The sequence below is a fragment of the Aquarana catesbeiana genome, linkage group LG01 (genome assembly GCF_042186555.1).
Source record: "Aquarana catesbeiana isolate 2022-GZ linkage group LG01, ASM4218655v1, whole genome shotgun sequence".
Lineage (NCBI taxonomy): Eukaryota > Metazoa > Chordata > Amphibia > Anura > Ranidae > Aquarana > Aquarana catesbeiana.
In genome coordinates this window covers 643826549-643844377 of record NC_133324.1, presented here as the reverse complement: position 1 = coordinate 643844377, position 17829 = coordinate 643826549, and the positions used below count along the sequence as shown (strand labels likewise).

Genomic DNA, 17829 nt, shown 5'->3' with positions numbered 1-17829 from the left:
AAAATGTGTGCAGACCTGCTACTTGAATGGAATTCCCCATGTGTTAAGCAGGTTTCCATTGTGCATACAACATGTGTATTACAATATGCATGAATTTTACAGAATGAAACCCACATTCCCAGATAGAATTTTTTCACCCTGCTCCTTTGGATTTTCTCGTCACTATGAAACCAATCACTGATTTCACCCCACTGATCGCAAGAATGTTCCAAAAATGAACATTTTCAAACAAAATTCTACTGGTGTACAGTCAGCTTTAGACAATGGGACATTTCCCCACTGTTTCCCCACTACCAAAATTTTTAATGTATCCCCACTTTCATTTTATGTGGCACTGATGATCATGATAATAAGAGAGTCAATCTCCCTACATGGACACAGACAGCTCAAAAAAAATACATAGGTTCTAACCCCTTGCCACTCTATCCAAATCAAAATGAAAGTTTTGATTTTTGTTATAATTTAAAATGGACTTAGCTTCACAAATATGTTTTCATGTTAACGTGTATGTAAGGACCAAACTTTTTTTTTTTTGGTTTTGGTTCGAGAAAGGAACCCCTATCAGGTTATTTTCTGTTGTTTATGTCCTGCTGGGGAGATTTTCCTTTACATTCAGTCCTAAAGGCACAACAGGAAATGAAAGGAAATCTCCCCAAAATGAGGGCAATTGCCGTCTTAACCAGTCTACATAGGAGCATTTGTCCCCACCAATTTTATCTCAGGAACAATGGCCGCTAGTTTAAATAGGAATGGGGAGGGGGGTGTTCCCAATGAAGACACAAAGAGGACACAGACAGCAAAAAAAAAATCCTTCCAACAATTCCTTTACATGCACTTTAAATGCATGCTAATAACACGTGTAACATGTACAGTCAGGTCCATAAATATTGGGACATAGATACAATTCTAATCTTTTTGGCTCTATACACCACCACAATGGATTTGAAATGAATGAACAAGTTGTGATTTAACTGCAGACTTTCAGCTTTAATTTGAGGGTATTTACATCCAAATCAGGTGAACGGTGTAGGAATTACAACAGTTTGTACATATGCCTCCCACTTCTTAAGGGACCAAAAGTAATGGGACAGATTAACAATCATCCATCAAACTTTCACTTTTTAATACTTGGTTGCAAATCCTTTGCAGTCAATTACAGTCTGAAGTCCGGATTGCATAGACATCACCAGACGCTGGGTTTCATCCCTGGTGATGCTCTACCTGGCCTCTACTGCAACTGTCTTCAGTTCCTGCTTGTTCTTGGGGCATTTTCCCTTCAGTTTTGTCTTCAACAAGTGAAATGCATGCTCAATCAGACTCAGGTCAGGTGATTGACTTGGTCATTGCATAACATTCCACTTCTTTCCCTTAAAAAACTCTTTCGCGGTATGCTTCGGGTCATTGTCCATCTGCACTGTGAAGCACCATCCAATGATTTCTGAAGCATTTTGCTGAATATGAGCAGATAATATTGCCCGAAACACTTCAGAATCCATCCTGTTGCTTTTGTCAGCAGTCACATCATCAATAAATACAAGAGAACCAGTTCCATTGGCAGCCATACATGCCCACGCCATGACACTACCACCACCATGCTTCACTGATGAGGTGGTATGCTTTGGATCATGAGCAGTTCCTTTCCTTCTCCATACTCTTCTCTTCCCATCACTCTGGTACAAGTTGATCTTGGTCTCATCTGTCCATAGGATGTTGTTCCAGAACTGTGAAGGCTTTTTTAGATGTTTGGCAAACTTTAATCTGGTCTTCCTGTTTTTGAGGTTTACCAATGGTTTACATCTTGTGGTGAACCCTCTGTATTCACTCTGGTGAAGTCTTCTCTTGATTGTTGACACGCATACACCTACCTCCTGGAGAGTGTTCTTGATCTGGCCAACTGTTGTGAAGAGAAAGAATTCTTCGGTCATCCACCACAGTTGTTTTCCGTGGTCTTCCGGGTCTTTTGGTGTTGCTGAGCTCACTGGTGCGTTCTTTCTTTTTAAGGATGTTCCAAACAGTTGATTTGGCCACACCTAATGTTTTTGCTATCTCTCTTATGGGTTTGTTTTGTTTTTTCAGCCTAATGATGGCTTGCTTCACTGATAGTGACAGCTCTTTGGATCTCATATTGAGAGTTGACAGCAACAGATTCCAAATGCAAATAGCACACTTGAAATGAACTCTGGACCTTTTATCTGCTCCTTGTAAATGGGATAATGAGGGAATAACACACACCTGGCCATGGAGCAGCTGAGCAGTTAATTGTCCCATTACTGTTGGTCCCTTAAAAATTGGGAGGCACATATACAAACTGTTGTGCAAAAAAAAAAAAATTATACTCACCTAGATGAATGCAGCATTGATCCAATGCTGCATCTGTCCCCCACCAGCTCTAATACTGAGAACTACACCGTTCACCTGATTTGGATGTAAATACCCTCAAATTAAAGCTGAAAGTCTGCACTTAAAGCACATCTTGTTCGTTTCATTTAAAATCCATCGTGGTGGTGTATAGAGCCAAAACGATTAGAATTGTGTCGATTTCCCAATATTTATGGACCTGACTGTATATGTTTTATTAACTCTATAATTAGATTTCAGCCAGTGCTTGTAATGAACTATTTGTAATGTTATCAGGTCCATAAAAAAGGAAATAGTGGCTTTACTATCCACGCTCAGTAAATGAAAATCTCCACAACAGTGTTATCAGCTGATGCAATGTATCCATTAATGTTCTTGATACAAATGTATACATTTGCTATTATTTTAGCTAATCCAGAAATTAGAGCCCTTTCTCTGAAAAAAAACATTCAACTGCTCTTCTCTCCAGCAGGATGGTGCCATCTTTGTTCTGATATTACTGAGGTCATTATATATTTTCTAGACTACTCTTGCTGTCTCAGAGATGACACAATCATAAAAATCTTGATGCCTGTGCAGTTCACAATACCACAAATGCGTGGTATAGTTTGGTTCCTTGGTGCAGCATCTTGCCTTGGAACTTGGTACAAAGATATAGTGCTGAAGTGTAACCATAACTGGCTGTGATTTCTTTTTTCATCTTATTTTGTATTACAGTGATGATGATCTCCTACATTCTCTTTCAACAATTTCCTGTGTACATACACACGCAAGTTGCTGTGGATCAACTTTGCAGTAGTGACAATAGGGGAATAAGCCTTTGAAATGTATGGCCACTTCTAGTTTCCACAAAGGGAGGATGTGACCATGAGACAATGCAGTAGGAGTTAGTTGTCCCCACATGACCATAACTTCCTAAATGAAGAACTTTCATAGGAGGATCACAAGGTCATTTTTTTTCATAAAAACTATTATATAAAAGGAGAAGTATAGCCAAAGCTATTTTTGGCTGTACTTCTCCTGGGGGTCACAGGTGTGCAGAATGAACTCCACAACTGTGACCCATTTTCAGCGGCCAGTGGGCAAAAGTCTGCTGTTAGCTGATGTCACTCAGCTGAGCCAGGCTCAGGAAAGATCAGGACTTTACAGTTGGGATTCACCCTCATGCCTGGACCAACAGCTGGCTTAGCCTTTCAGCCAGCCACTGAGAGCTGTAGCCAGCCACTCCCACCCCCTGAACTGCCCAGAGCTCCAGTGAGCGCTGGAGGGGCAAAGCGTAGAGCTCTCGGCTCACTGAAGGCTGAGGACCAAGTGATCGCTCAGTTCTCAGTCTTAGAGCTGGTGGGGGACAGATGCAGCATTGGATCAATGCTGCATTCATCTAGGTGAGTATAATTTTTATTTTTTTTTGCACAATCCCATAATTCTCTTTTAGTTTAAAAGGACTGAAAACTTTTCTCTTTGGAAATGACATTAAATCTTGTAGTACTTGAGTTTGGATCTACAGTCTGCATGAATTGATTGATGCAGATTTGTAAATTTCAGGAAAAGTCCACTTTAACTATCACTGTTACAGGTCACTTAGGAGCGCTTATTCATGAAGAACACAGTGAGGTCTTTAGAGTTACTAGACTCAATGCAGTGGGTGCTAAAGCAAAAAAAAAAAAAAATGGATGAAACCTTTCAATTGAAATTTGAAGAATACATGGTTTATTTACAAATCAAGCACAACATAATTCATGTGTGGCAATATACCTAAGGTTTTGGAATCATAAAGTCAGACTCACTGTCAAAATCCAGGCACACAGCCCTTAGGGCTGTTGGCTGGTAGAACCTGGCAACAAAGGCATTATTACCTCTCCTGCTTCAGTATTTCTTCCTTGAAAAGCTGTTACTTTTTTTCTGAAGCAGGTCACACAGATAATACCCATTTTGTCGCATGCGCGGCTCAAATAGATTTAAATGCACAGGCTAAAACCAATTTGCCAATATGTGCAACACGTCTGTGAGTTTTGGGCCAAAAATGTTTTTTAATATTATACATAATGCAGTAAGGCATTAGTCTTCACTTCTGTTAAAGACGTGGAATACTGTAACATTTGTTTTAAGTTCCTGAACCTCTTGGCTGATAGAAGCAGTTGTACCTGTTTATCTGCAGTAATCTCTTCTCTACAACTTTTCAAAATGCACAGTTTAGACAGCATTTCTAAACTTCAGGAGGTGAGTATCTGATTTCACACTCTGCACAGTGCAGAGAGAAAAGCTACTGTAAGTGTAATTTGAGACCTGAGTGGAGGAAATGGACACACCTCCTTCTATAAAGTCTCATAGGGAAACATACACAGCTGAGCTTGTCAATTACCTACTGTATGCTGGAGGGGAACAGGGCCATCCCCAGGGATTGCTTGGTGTTGGCATAAACTGTCAGAAGTGACTCTTGTAGATAGTGAAGGGCAAACAGAGCAGCCAGGAATCAGTCTAAGTGCTAAAGATTGAGGCAAGTACACACTATAGAACAAAATGCTTTGTTCGTTTTTCATTTCAGAGGCTTACAACAACTTTTATGCCCCGTACACACGGTCGGATTTTCCGATGGAAAATGTCCGATCGGAGCGTGTTGTCGGAAATTCCGACCGTGTGTGGGCTCCATCGGACATTTTCCATCGGATTTTCCGACACACAAAGTTTGAGAGCAGGCTATAAAATTTTCCGACAACAAAATCCATTGTCGGAAATTCCGATCGTGTGTACACAAATCCGACGGACAAAGTGCCACGCATGCTCAGAATAAATAAAGAGATGAAAGCTATTGGCTACTGCCCCATTTATAGTCCCGACGTACGTGTTTTACGTCACCGCGTTCAGAATGATCGGATTTTCCGACAACTTTGTGTGACCGTGTGTATGCAAGACAAGTTTGAGCCAACATCTGTCAGAAAAAATCCTAGGATTTTGTTGTCGGAATGTCCAAACAAAATCCGACCATGTGTACGGGGCATAAGACTAATGGCCTTATACAAGCTGCATAGATTTTCATGGCCACTGTTGTGCTCAAGTCTCCAACAAGGTAAACCTGCCAGAGACCACCACATACAGGAACCCAAACATGTTCCTTGAGAGAGTGTTATTGTTAATTTCATCTAACATTAAACCTGTGGCTATTGACATTCACATATTAGAATATAATGAGCATCAAAATAAGCCCTCACTAACTTCCATAGTTACAGCTACTATAACAGCCATGTTTCAGAGCCCAAACACCAGCTCTTCTTTGGACAAAATTGTTCAGTGAGTTACATCAGAAAAGGTTTAAAGCAAGTGTTTAAGTTAAGAATTCTTTGAAGATGTTGGTATAACTGTTACCATGGAGGATACAAAAAAAAAAGCAATGGTGGATTTGGCTCCACTTATTAGGTTGGACATTATATGAAATAAGGAGTACATGCATTGTATTTTCCTAACACACGTGAATCGTTGTTCGTGATGACAAGCAATCACTTCTAAACAACAGAACAAGTTGCACCGAACGCTCACAGTATTCGTTAATCTAAAAGTACACGATTTATTAACAAATAATCTAATGACTGTTAATTCAATTCCCAATTACTGGATAAAAAAGACTGTGAATGCCAAAAGCTATTATCAAATTATGGAATAACATATGAGTCTTTGAGGCCAGCATCTGATATATCTATGCAGTTTAAAATGGAAAATTGCAGACATAACATGGAGCAGTTGAGTGACTCACTGTGTAGAGACAGACAAAATTTGACAGCAGATGAGAAACACTTGGAAGATAAAAATGTCTGACAGTTGAATGTACACAAGTATGAAAAAGTTTGAAAACTTAGTTTGGTTATAGGGTTAAATGTATATATATATATATATATATATATATATATATATATATATATATATATATATATATATATATATATATATATATATATATATATATATATACTATATATACACTTTTTTTAAACATACATTGTTTTTACCCTCCTATTAATGCTGTTGTAGAATGAAAGAATCATTCTCTATTGCAGTGCAAGAGCAGCCATCATCTGATCAACTGTAAAGGTTTCCACAGACATAAGAGGGTGTTTGAATGTTCAGGTACAATACATTTGTCCTCAAGCCTTTATGTTGCTCGCGGAATAAACCACAAGTTGTCACACCATCCAACTATTCAAGTTTAGTCTATTGGGATGGGTTACCAAATGCAAACAAAGTTTCCAAAATGTTCTTCCCCCTAAAAGTCAAGGCTGGTGCCCATAGACATAAGTCATCTCCTTAGATTGTAAGCTCCTTGAGGGCAGGGACTGCTGTGAATGTACAATGTACGTATATATGTAAGTACCTGAAATAAATAAATAATCTCCTGATAAAAATGGCAAGATCAAGACACTGTCCTATAATGTCTTGGAGAACTAACCGCAGTTCTTCTGTGGGTTTAGGCTGCTTCAAATCCTTCCGTAATCCCAGACAGGCTCTGTGGGGCCAAACAATCACTTTCAGGACTCCTTGTTCTTCTTGGCTCTGTGGGGGCTAAACCATCACTTTCAGGACTCCTAGTTCTTCCTGGCTTTGTGGGGGCCAAACCATCACTTTCAGGACTCCTTGTTCTTCTTGGTTCTGTGGGGGCCAAACAATCACTTTCAGGACTCCTTGTTCTTTTTTAAGCTGAAGATAGTTCTTAATGACATTGGCTGTATAATTGGGGTAGTTGTCCTGCTGCAGAATAAATTTGGGGCCAATCACATGCCTCCCTGATGATATGGCATAATGGATAAGTAGCTGCCTGTACCTATGAACACTCAAATCCATATGTATGAATATGATGATTACACCAAACACATTAGGTGACATAGTAAGAGCATTGTTTCCAGGGCCATCATTCGCTGTTAACTCTAAAATGGTGGGCTGTAAAGACTTTTTGGATGAGTTTTGGTACCGCAGTTTTTCACAATTTTAGAGGTAAAATTATAAGGCTTGAAATATGTGTTATATATTTACTCAACACAACCACATCTTTTAAATTTTACTCCAATAATTGGGAATTATATTATGTTTGTGCACATATGGAAATAAAATATGTATTTGATAAACACTAGCAAAATGTGCATTTTAACATGTGTGAAAAAATGAAAGCATTATAATATATTTATAATAATGTTAAGCTTTATAATTTATTTAAAAATACATTTTCTGCTTAAGGTGGAAATATCATTCATCTTTGAAGAGAAATGCAGGATTAAAAAACAAACAAACAATCATGCTCAAATGGTGGCTGCAGCATTGATTCAATGCTGTAACTTTCCCTTGCCAGCTCTAAGACCGAGAACCGAGCTGTCACATGACCGCTGATGGCTCAGTTTTCAGACTTCACTGAGCAGAGAGTGACGACTGTCAGTCACCGTCTCTCTGCTTTGCCCCTCCAGCGCACACTGGAGTGCTGGCCTGTGCAGGGCACAGGAACAGCTGGCTCAGCCTCTCAGTGGCACACTGAGAGGCTGAGCCAGGTGGCACTTCAGGCATGTGGGTGGATCAGGGTCTTTCCCGAGCCTGGTTTAGCTGAGGCAGCTGCCGCTCAGGCATCTGGGTGGATGCTGATATTACTATCAGGATCCCTGCAGAGCCTGGACTGGCTATGTGACGTCATCCGACAATCTGTCAGCTGAATCTGGCTCACAGAAGTACAGAACTAGGTTTGCTCCTGTGACCCACATCATTGTGTGTTTATTTAATAAGCATGCCTAAAAATGGCTACATTTGATAACATCAATAAAATCAAAAATTAAAATAAATAATTTGATCTATGGCAATATATTGTTTTGATAGAAACAAACAAAATTAACAATAAAATAAAATTCCTTCAGATAAAGGAAATCTAAGTGCTGTCACAACAAATATTAGAATATCAGGTAAAACTCTTACATGTATTAAAAACAGATTGTGGACCAGCAACAAAGAAAAATAGCTGAAAGCCTCCAAATGACTTTGAATAGTTTAGAATTTATCCAATACAAATGTAAAACATAGGCTATATGTACAGAGGAAAGTGCAGTGAACTTTTGTTCCAGCTTTGATGATTTTTTAAGGGGAAACAAATTCTTACCAACTGTAAGCACCGCAATAATAATAATCCCAAAAATGACAAAAAATAATAGGCAGATTTATTTTAGTCATTTTTTGTATTTTTTTCTATAAAGAAAAAACTGCAAGGTATGAGAAATGCATTAGAAGAAATTTCTCCTTCTTGTCGCACACCACAAGCTGCAGCAATAATTCTATGTCCTCTCTAGTGATACAAAATAGTAACTGTTACTGGCTCTTTTTTTTGGGACTCTATAGGTCACTACAAGAGTATTTACAAATATGTATATGTGCAATAAGCAAAATATCCACTTGCCAATCGCAATATGTTTATATACGTTATGGTATAGCAAGTGATTTACTGGGGTAATGGCTGAAGCTCTCAGTCATTACCCCAGTATCTTTTTTTCAGCTGGTGATTGGCTTTCTCATGAAAGGGGTCTGAGTGGCTCATTGCTTTCAGGAGCGGTGGGAGGGGATGTCCCCCCCTCCCATCACTTGCCTGTGTCTCTTGGGCTTACCGTTTTCACCGACGTGCCCGAAAAATGATCCGACGATGTGGACGGCTGGTCACAGAGGCTGAGAGAGACTAAATCTGTGATTGCCTCTATGGCCTTGGAGGACTGGAGCAACGTCATGATGTCACTTCCGGACTAGGGCAGAAGTAAAAAATTTTTCAAGCAAACGATCAAAAAAAACATTTTGGGATCTTTTGCTTTTTAAGGTAAAGGAGAGGTTTGGGGTCTTTTTGACCCCAGATTTCTCTATAAAGAGTACCTGTCATCCTTATTCATATTACACGTGAATGTGTACATTCCTTGTAATAGGAATAAAACAAATAAAATAAAATAAAGAACAGTGTAAAAAAAAAAAAAAAAAAAAGGTAAAAAATAGAATACCGTAAGTAAAAAAAAAATTTAAAGTGTGACATGTTGGATATCTATTTACACGGCATAACATCACCTTTCATATTTAACAAACAAATTGTATATATTCTGTTTTGTTATTTTGTAATTCAGTATGGTGTATTTGTTCCCAAAAAAACACTGCACAAATACTGTGTGTCATAAAAAATAGCAACAATCGCCATTTTATTTCCTAGGGTCACTGCTAATGTATATATGTTTGGGGGTTCTAAGTAATTATCTACTAAAAAATACTGATTTAAACTTTTAAACAAAAAGTGCCAGAAAAGGCTTGGTCTTCAAGTGGATATAGAACGAAAAACAAGTAAATAAGTGCACACCATGTCAAATAAATAAATAAATAATGACTGTATGGTAGCTAAAGATATACCACCGCCAAATACTAGTACTCCAGGCAAACAGATAAGAACAAAGTTGAGATACACTACATATATGTGAACTCCTGTACCTGCCAATATATCTCTAACTATGGTCATTAACTGTCATGATTAACATACACCTGCCACAATTCACAGCCACAAGGGAGACACTGCTATTACCTATTACAGCTTTGCAAGCTTTTCTGTTACCTGCCCGCTTACTGGACTATGAAAGAGCACTATAACACTGCTGAGGTCTTTGATATCTACATATAGGAAGGTTTCCCGATGTCTGCCAAACTTTTAGTTGAATAACATTAAGCAACTCAAACGAGCTTGATTTTCTCATAATGTATAACCTACCACACTTAGCAGCATTTTAAAGCAGTGAATCTGACATTTACCAAACAATCACGGCAGGTGAGTCTTCTAGGATCATGTGTTTCAAATGACAATGATTGAATCACCACCAGTGATGTTTGGTGAAAGTCTCATATACTGCTTTATAAGTATAATGCTTAGGCACGGTTCACACGGCCGCGACCTGAAAGTCACACGACTTACAGTACGACTTTGTCAGGCAACTTCCTGGTGATTTGCTTGTGACTTGAGTATGGCTTGATGCAACTTTAAGCAACTTTAAAATTACTTTCAGGGAATGTCTGGGTAATCTTCTTGTAATGTCGGATCCAAATCACATAAATATAGATGAGGATCTGACTTGGAGGCGACTTCCAATAAAGTCTATGGGCACAAGTCGGATAGAAGTTGCCTTGAAGTACAGGAACCTTTTCTAAAGTCAAAGCGACTTCAGTAGTACTAATTAGGACAGCTCTCATTGACTAACATTGGATTGCACCTGTATGTGACTAGGGGTCCAAGGCCTCGTACACACAGTTTGATTGTTGTACGAACGAGGATCTGATTTTTGTCAAAAGCGCGTGTGCAAGATTTTGTCTATCATACTAACTATCCGCAAATTGTTGTTTGACAAACACGAACGTAGTGACATACTACGAGAGTATAAAGAGGAAGTTAATTTCTCAAGTGCCACCCTTTGGGCTCCTTCTGCTAATTTTGTGTTAGAAGTTTGGTGAGGGTTGATTCGCGATTTTTAGATCATACAAAACAAATGCCTTTTAAAATCCGTTATGCATAACTACATCAGTATCACCAGCAAAGCAGCTTCATTATTATCCCATTAAAGAAGATGAGAACATGCGCTGCATTTCGATATTTCCTCAATTGTCGCGTCACAAATGTTAATTCTAAATTACGAACGTTAGTTTACAAGACCAAACTCTTCCCAGTCGTTCCTTTATTCTGCGTATTTGTACTTTCGACTTTTGTGTGGCGATTTCTGTTCTGACCATCCGAAAATCAGACGTTGAGTTCACATCCGACAAAAATTTTATAGCCTGCACATCCAGCTTTAGTTTGACAAAAAAGTCAAATCGTCTCTCAAAAGCACCGTACTAACGTACCGAAATTCCCCAGACAGCTCATCTTACGAGCTTTCCCTTCTGATTTTCATATTGTGTGTACGAGGCCTTACAAGTCAGATCCCAAGTCGTGGCAGTGTGAACCGAGCCTTAGTCTGTTGTCTGCAAAGCAGGATAAGGGAAACATAGTATAAAGTAAGAAAATCCGACAGTTATACTAGCAGCACTTTAAAATACATTATTATTGAGTACATAACTAGAGTAAATTGTGTTTTAATAAAGTTCCACTTTAAAGCCTAATTCCTAGGAAAGTAAACCCCCCCCCCTGCAGTAGGACTATACCCGCACTGCAGAGGTTAAATGCTTGTTTAGGTCTAGGGGATGGAAAAAGTAGTTTTATGTACATGATCTCTGATCCCCCGGCAGGTGGTGCTCCCTTCCAATCTGGCAGCAGTATGTCTCTTAGTGCGGGGGTCCCCAAACATGGCCTCTCTGCAGCCGTGTCACAAGCACGGTGGGCCAGTGAGTCGGCCCTGCATCACCGCAGTTCTGCCCTCACTGTGCAGCTGTGGCCAGCAGAAAGATTACATCATCTCTCACTGCCCGCCCTCACTCTGGGAGCCATGTGTTGAAAAGCTGGGGAGAGACTGCCAGATCTGCTGTCACTGTTGCCTGCCACCAAATTGCCTTCACATTTAAAAAGTGACAAGCTGCATCTGGTATTTTTTGGTGGCAGTCAACAGTGGGAAGCTTCAGCTGGTGGCAGGATAGTGAAAATCCACATCTGGTGGCAGGCGACATGGCAAGTGACATTCCACATCTGGTAGCAGGGGACTTGGCAAGTGACAAGCTGCATCTGGTGGCAGATGACATGGCAAGTGACAATCTGCATCTGGTGTCAGGCGACATGGCAAGTGACAATCCGCATCTGAAGGTAGGCGACGTGGCAAGTGACAAACTGCATCTGGTAGCAGGCGACGCGGCAAGAGACAATCCGCATCTGGTAGCAGGCGACGTGGCAAGTGAAAGCTGCACCTGGTGGCAGGTGACATGGCAAGAGACAATCCACATCTGGTGGCAGGCAACGTGGCAAGTGACAATCCACATCTGAAGGCAGGCGATGTGGCAAGTGACAATCTGCATCTGGTGGCAGGTGATGTGGCAAGTGACAATCCGCATCTGGTGGCAAGTTACACACTGAATTTGGTGGCAGGTGACATGACAAGTGACAAGCTGAATATAGTGGCAGGCGACGTGGCAAGTGACAAGCTGGATCTGAAGGCAGGTGATGTGACAAGTGACAAGCTGCATCTGGTGGCAGGTGACGGTGGCCAGTGACACGCTCCCACTGATCCTGCGTTATGGAGAGTCGAACTATTTCACTTTATATTACAATGTAATAATAGAAATAATGCACTTCAATCATCCTGACACCATATCAATCATGGTGCGTGATGATTGAAGCGCCAACACCAGCCATTGCCCCGACAAATTTCCTGTGAAATAACTGCATCCCCCCCCCCCTCCAGTCTTGCCAAAATTTTTTTCCACGCACATGATCCCTGGTGCTAAAAAGGTTGTGGACCGTTGCAGTAGTGTACCAACATCCAATGCAGGGCTATAGACCATGCATTGGTCTTAAAGACATCAAATGACCTGTTTCTGCCAGAATATATAGGAAAAGAGGCTGCAGGAACCAGTCTTGCAGCGTGGAGGAACTGGAGAATGGTAAAGTAAAACTGCTTTTACTATGCTGCTCCATGGGCCTAAATAAACATATAACCCTTATGCCCCGTACACACGGTCGGATTTTCCGATGGAAAATGTGTGATAGGACCTTTTTGTGGGAAATTCCGACTGTGTGTAGGCTCCATCACACATTTTCCATCGGATTTTCCGACACACAAAGTTTGAGAGCAGGCTATAAAATTTTCCGACAACAAAATCCGTTGTCGGAATTTCCGATCGTGTGTACACAAATCCGACGGACAAAGTGCCACGCATGCTCAGAATAAATAAAGAGATGAAAGCTATTGGCTACTGCCCCGTTTATAGTCCCGACATACGTGTTTTACATCACCGCGTTCAGAATGATCAGATTTTCTGACAACTTTGTGTGACCGTGTGTATGCAAGGCAAGTTTGAGCCAACATCCGTCAGAAAAAATCCTAGGATTTTGTTTTCGGAATGTCCGATCAATGTCCGACCGTGTGTACGGGGCATTACAGTGCAGAGGCAACCCCACTGTATGTGAGGATTTTTACTTTCCCTGGAAGACAGCTAAAAATACATATGAACTAGCTAATGAGCCTGTATCTCTGTCAATTCAGCTCTAAGATTTACAGCTCTGCCACACATTGCTGATTAGCAAGGAAAATAACTTATTATTAATACAATAAAGTAACAATTACAGGACTACCCCTCCCCAGCCTGTGACCGGACAGTTAGGCCCTGTACACATGACCGGTTTTGTCGTCGGAATAAACTCTGAAGGTTTCTCAGACGGAACTCCGACGGAATTCCATTCAAGCGGTCTTGCCTACACACGGTCAAACCAAAGTCCGACCAAAGTCCGACCGTCAAGAATGCGGTGACGTACAACACGTACAATGGGACTAGAAAAAGGAAGTTCAATAGCAAGTAGCCAATAGCTTCTGTCTCGTACTTGCTTCGGAGCATGCGTCGTTTTTGGTCCGTCGGAACAGCATACAGATGAGCAGTTTTCAGAAATATTTAGAACATGTTCTATTTCTAGGTCCGTCAGAATTTTCTAAAAAAAAAGTCCGATGAGGCATACACACGATCGGAATATACGATGAAAAGCTTCCGTTGGACTTTTTCTGTCGGACATTCCGCTCGTGTGTACGTGGCATTAAAGGAAAAGTGGGAAACTGATGAAGGTTAGGACAGGGATTAGAAATAGAACCATTGCTTAGGGTAGCTGGTTTCCAGAAAACTGGCTGTTGGCACAACACACACTAATACATCACCATTATTGAACTACTTGTGTGCAAGTAATCACAAACCCCAGTTACAATACAGGAAACGTAACTCTCTACAGGTACAGATATAGGAAAGTGAGGTAAAATAGTAGTAGTAAGGAAAAAGAAAATGTAAAAATGCATAATACAGGAGTGGAAAATGCCACTAACAAGGCCCTAAATGATTACTACAACCAACTCTTTTATACTTTGCTAAAGATTTAAATATTTCAACCAGACTTTCCACTCTGTCTGGTTAAATCCCTTCTGTCTGAATCAGTTTGGTTGCATAGAATAATCCTTTTGTGGTGTACTTTGCAATAATAGGTATTTTAGTAACAATTATACAGTCAGCTTTAAACACGTTGACACATTTTCCAAGGAAAGTAGGAGAGGCCGTTATTGGAAGAGGGTTGAGTAAGAAAATTAAAAATAGGAAACCGAGCAAAACAATGTCTTGGTTAAAGGAGGGGCATACAATGACGACAAGGAACAACAGGTAGAATTAAGGTAGTAAATGTAAAACCCCAGTTCATGCAGAGGGAGCCTCACATGAATAGATGCAGTGAGCAATATGACAACTTTTACTTTGTGTTTACTAACAGTTTTATTGTATGTAATAAATATTCAATGATTTTAACATAGTCCCATCTCTTTCTTAAAACAGTGTTGCTTTAAAATGTTTTTAAACCCAAAAATTTCAAAGATTAGATCATGTCTTGCAATTTTACTGTAAGTGCCTGGAATATATAAATCATGGACAAACAGCTTGATATACAGTACATATGAAATCAGTTTCTCATTTTTTTTTTTTTATTAAACCATGGATGTACAGTATAGTGACACTTTGGATGAGATTTACTAAAACTGGTGCACTCAGCACCTGATGCAGATGTGCATAGTAAGCAATCTGCTTCTAACTTCAGCTTGTTCAATTAGGCTTTGGCAATAAAACCTGGAAGCGGATTTGCTACCATGCACAGCTGCACCAGATTCTGTGTGCTCCAGTTTTTGTAAATCTCCCCCTTTGTGACCAAGAAGGTGCAGACACGCATGTAATGCATATTACATTGGTGAAACAAGCATCCCCTCAATGAAAGGGTAATTACCCAAGGAACACTAGGGCATTCAGCCATCTAAGCAACTTTCAAATAATGAAGCTTGAAGTAATTTAAGTAAACCTGTTACTACAGAACCATGAAAGCTGCCATACTTCCCCTTCTGCAAATGCTACTTTTCAAGCTGTTATGCATACCATCTTGCAAGAAAACAATGAGTCACTGAGTATACAATGAGTATGTAATGCATACTGGCACATTATGACATCAACTTGCAGGGGGAAATCTTTTTGTCTGTTTGATGCTTTACCATCGCTTTAATGATTTTTTATTAAGAGACACATATCAATATTTTTTATCTTCCTAAAATTCAGCTTTAAAGATAAACATTAAAGTTATACAGTGCAATTGTTTCACAAACATTAAAGTTGTTTCACATAGGTTTCAATGGAATGGGTCTTGATCTGGGCCCACTTATGTCAATAAAACAGTTTTGATTTAAATGGGAAATTCAAAAAGCAAAGCAACAAATATATGCTATCAATAGTAATCTATCATAAGCAGCTATTCCTTCCCCTCCAGAAAACATCATTAGGTAATATTATTCCGTTTTTGAATATATGAACTTTATGGAGCATTTACAACTAAAATGTATGTGAGTATGCATGAGCAAAATCCATTCTTCCTTGAGACTTTTCATGCATGGCAGGCACAACGACTGTTGTTTTTTTCGATTACCAACATTAAAGCTTCTGGTAAATAGATTATACATTTCAAGCTATGTAAACATACAGAAATAGCAAAACACTAAATTCGTATTCCACCTTTCATTCATTTTTAGATCAATTGCATATTTTTCAACATTATTACATGAAGCGCTGATTCTAATCTGTGACTGTATTATGTGCAGTGCCCTCATCAAACTTGACCATCTCCTGGCACACATAATAAGGAAGAACTGGCCAGGTGGATGGCAGAGGGGAAGTTTATGCATCAAGCTGATGAGTGAGGCAGTATCAGGTCCAGGCCAGGTGCATCAGCCTTTAACTGCCCTTCTAATTTGGTGAGAGATTTTAAACTAATGAGTAACATAAGCTGTTCTGCTGAACAGGGAAAACATTCAGTGCATTTTGAGTATGTTTATGTTTCATTCAGTAACATTCAGTAAATTAGCATAAAACTTTAGAAGTTTATGTAAAAAAAAACATGTTGGGTTGGTAACCTGACAAACTAATAAGCAACATGTAAGTGATTTGACAGGTAGTGTCAAATGTGGTTTACCACAATAAGTCTACTTCTACAATTTACATGTTTATATTACACTTAATTACTGTGCTCTCTGGTATATTTTATTTCAGATGCAAATATCTATGTATACAATGTAACCCTCAAAATCTGACAACTCATCCATTTGATTAATGACTTAACTTAGATGTCTTCTGTTGCAAAGTTAATTTAATAAGCAAAAAAAGTATGCAATTCATAGTGAGTCCATGTTTTACCATTTGGGTATTTTAAACATAAGCGATACATCCTAAAAATATCAGCAAAGTTGCTAGGACACATCTCATACATTCAGGTCCTCTCCCTCTGCCATCCCACCCTGATACACTGGCTGTCAAAATGACAGCTGGGAATTACTTGTATTACACAGCAGGAGCGACTGTGAAAATGCAGATATGCATGTATGAAAATGTTTTGTTAACAGTAAGACTACTTAAAAAAAAATGAAGATTAATTGCAGATAGAGGGTGGACATCTGTCCTTATCCACAGACAAGTGCCAGATCTGGGGATACATGCGAACAGCCCAGATCTTTCAGCCTATTATTCAGTTGTACAGCTGTCTCTAGGCATTCTTGCCACACCATGGACATTTAGGATGTGTGAATGAGGCCTTAGGGTTTGTATATGCAGAACATTTACTATATGACAGGGATATGCAATTAGCGGACCTCCAGCTGTTGCAGAACTACAAGTCCCATGAGGCATAGCAAGACTGTAACAGCCACAAGCATGACACTTAGAGGCAGAGGCATGATGGGACTTGTAGTTTTGCAACAGCTGGAGGTCCGCTAATTGCATATCCCTGCTATATGATAACCCTTTATAGATCCCTATAAAAAAAACATGGTTTTCGTCTATGTGGTGACTGTGGAGTAAAGCAAAACAAATCACACTATGACAGAGAAAAAGGTTCCCTACATTAAGCAGAAACAAATGATAACTGGGTTAAATACCGAAAAAAAGTTGTGCCTATAAATTCTGAAGGTATATTAATAGAATTCTTTTTACAAATCCTTTGGATTGCAATCTCACAAGAGCAGGGCCCCCCTAACCTTCTTGTTCTGAATTGTATCATAACAGTAATAATAGCCTTAGGCTAATTAACACAAGAAACTGGAATTTGAGGTGAACTTGTACTTTTACCCATACAGGGCCAGGTGATAGGTTCATTTTTACAGGATGTGGAGTCAGTAACCATTACTGACCTTCCACTTACTAACCAGTGCCTGGAGAAATATCCAGTAATTTCAGGAATGGGGGAACACAAACTCCCACCGCCCTGCCAAAATACAGCACCTGAAAAGTCAATCACCAAGTCTG

General features: G+C 39.6%; 1 protein-coding gene across 16 annotated transcripts in view; it reads right to left on the bottom strand.

The window, feature by feature from the left end:
• Nucleotides 1-17829, bottom strand: part of BMPR1B (bone morphogenetic protein receptor type 1B) — a 700361-nt gene that overhangs the window by 209791 nt on the left and 472741 nt on the right. The window contains exon 7 of one of the 16 annotated variants that reach the window (XM_073601141.1): nucleotides 6797-6996. The exons of the other annotated variants lie outside the window; for them this stretch is intronic. The gene's annotated coding sequence lies outside the window, so the exon portion shown is untranslated. The remainder of the gene's footprint in view (nucleotides 1-6796; nucleotides 6997-17829) is intronic. 16 annotated transcript variants of the gene reach the window in all.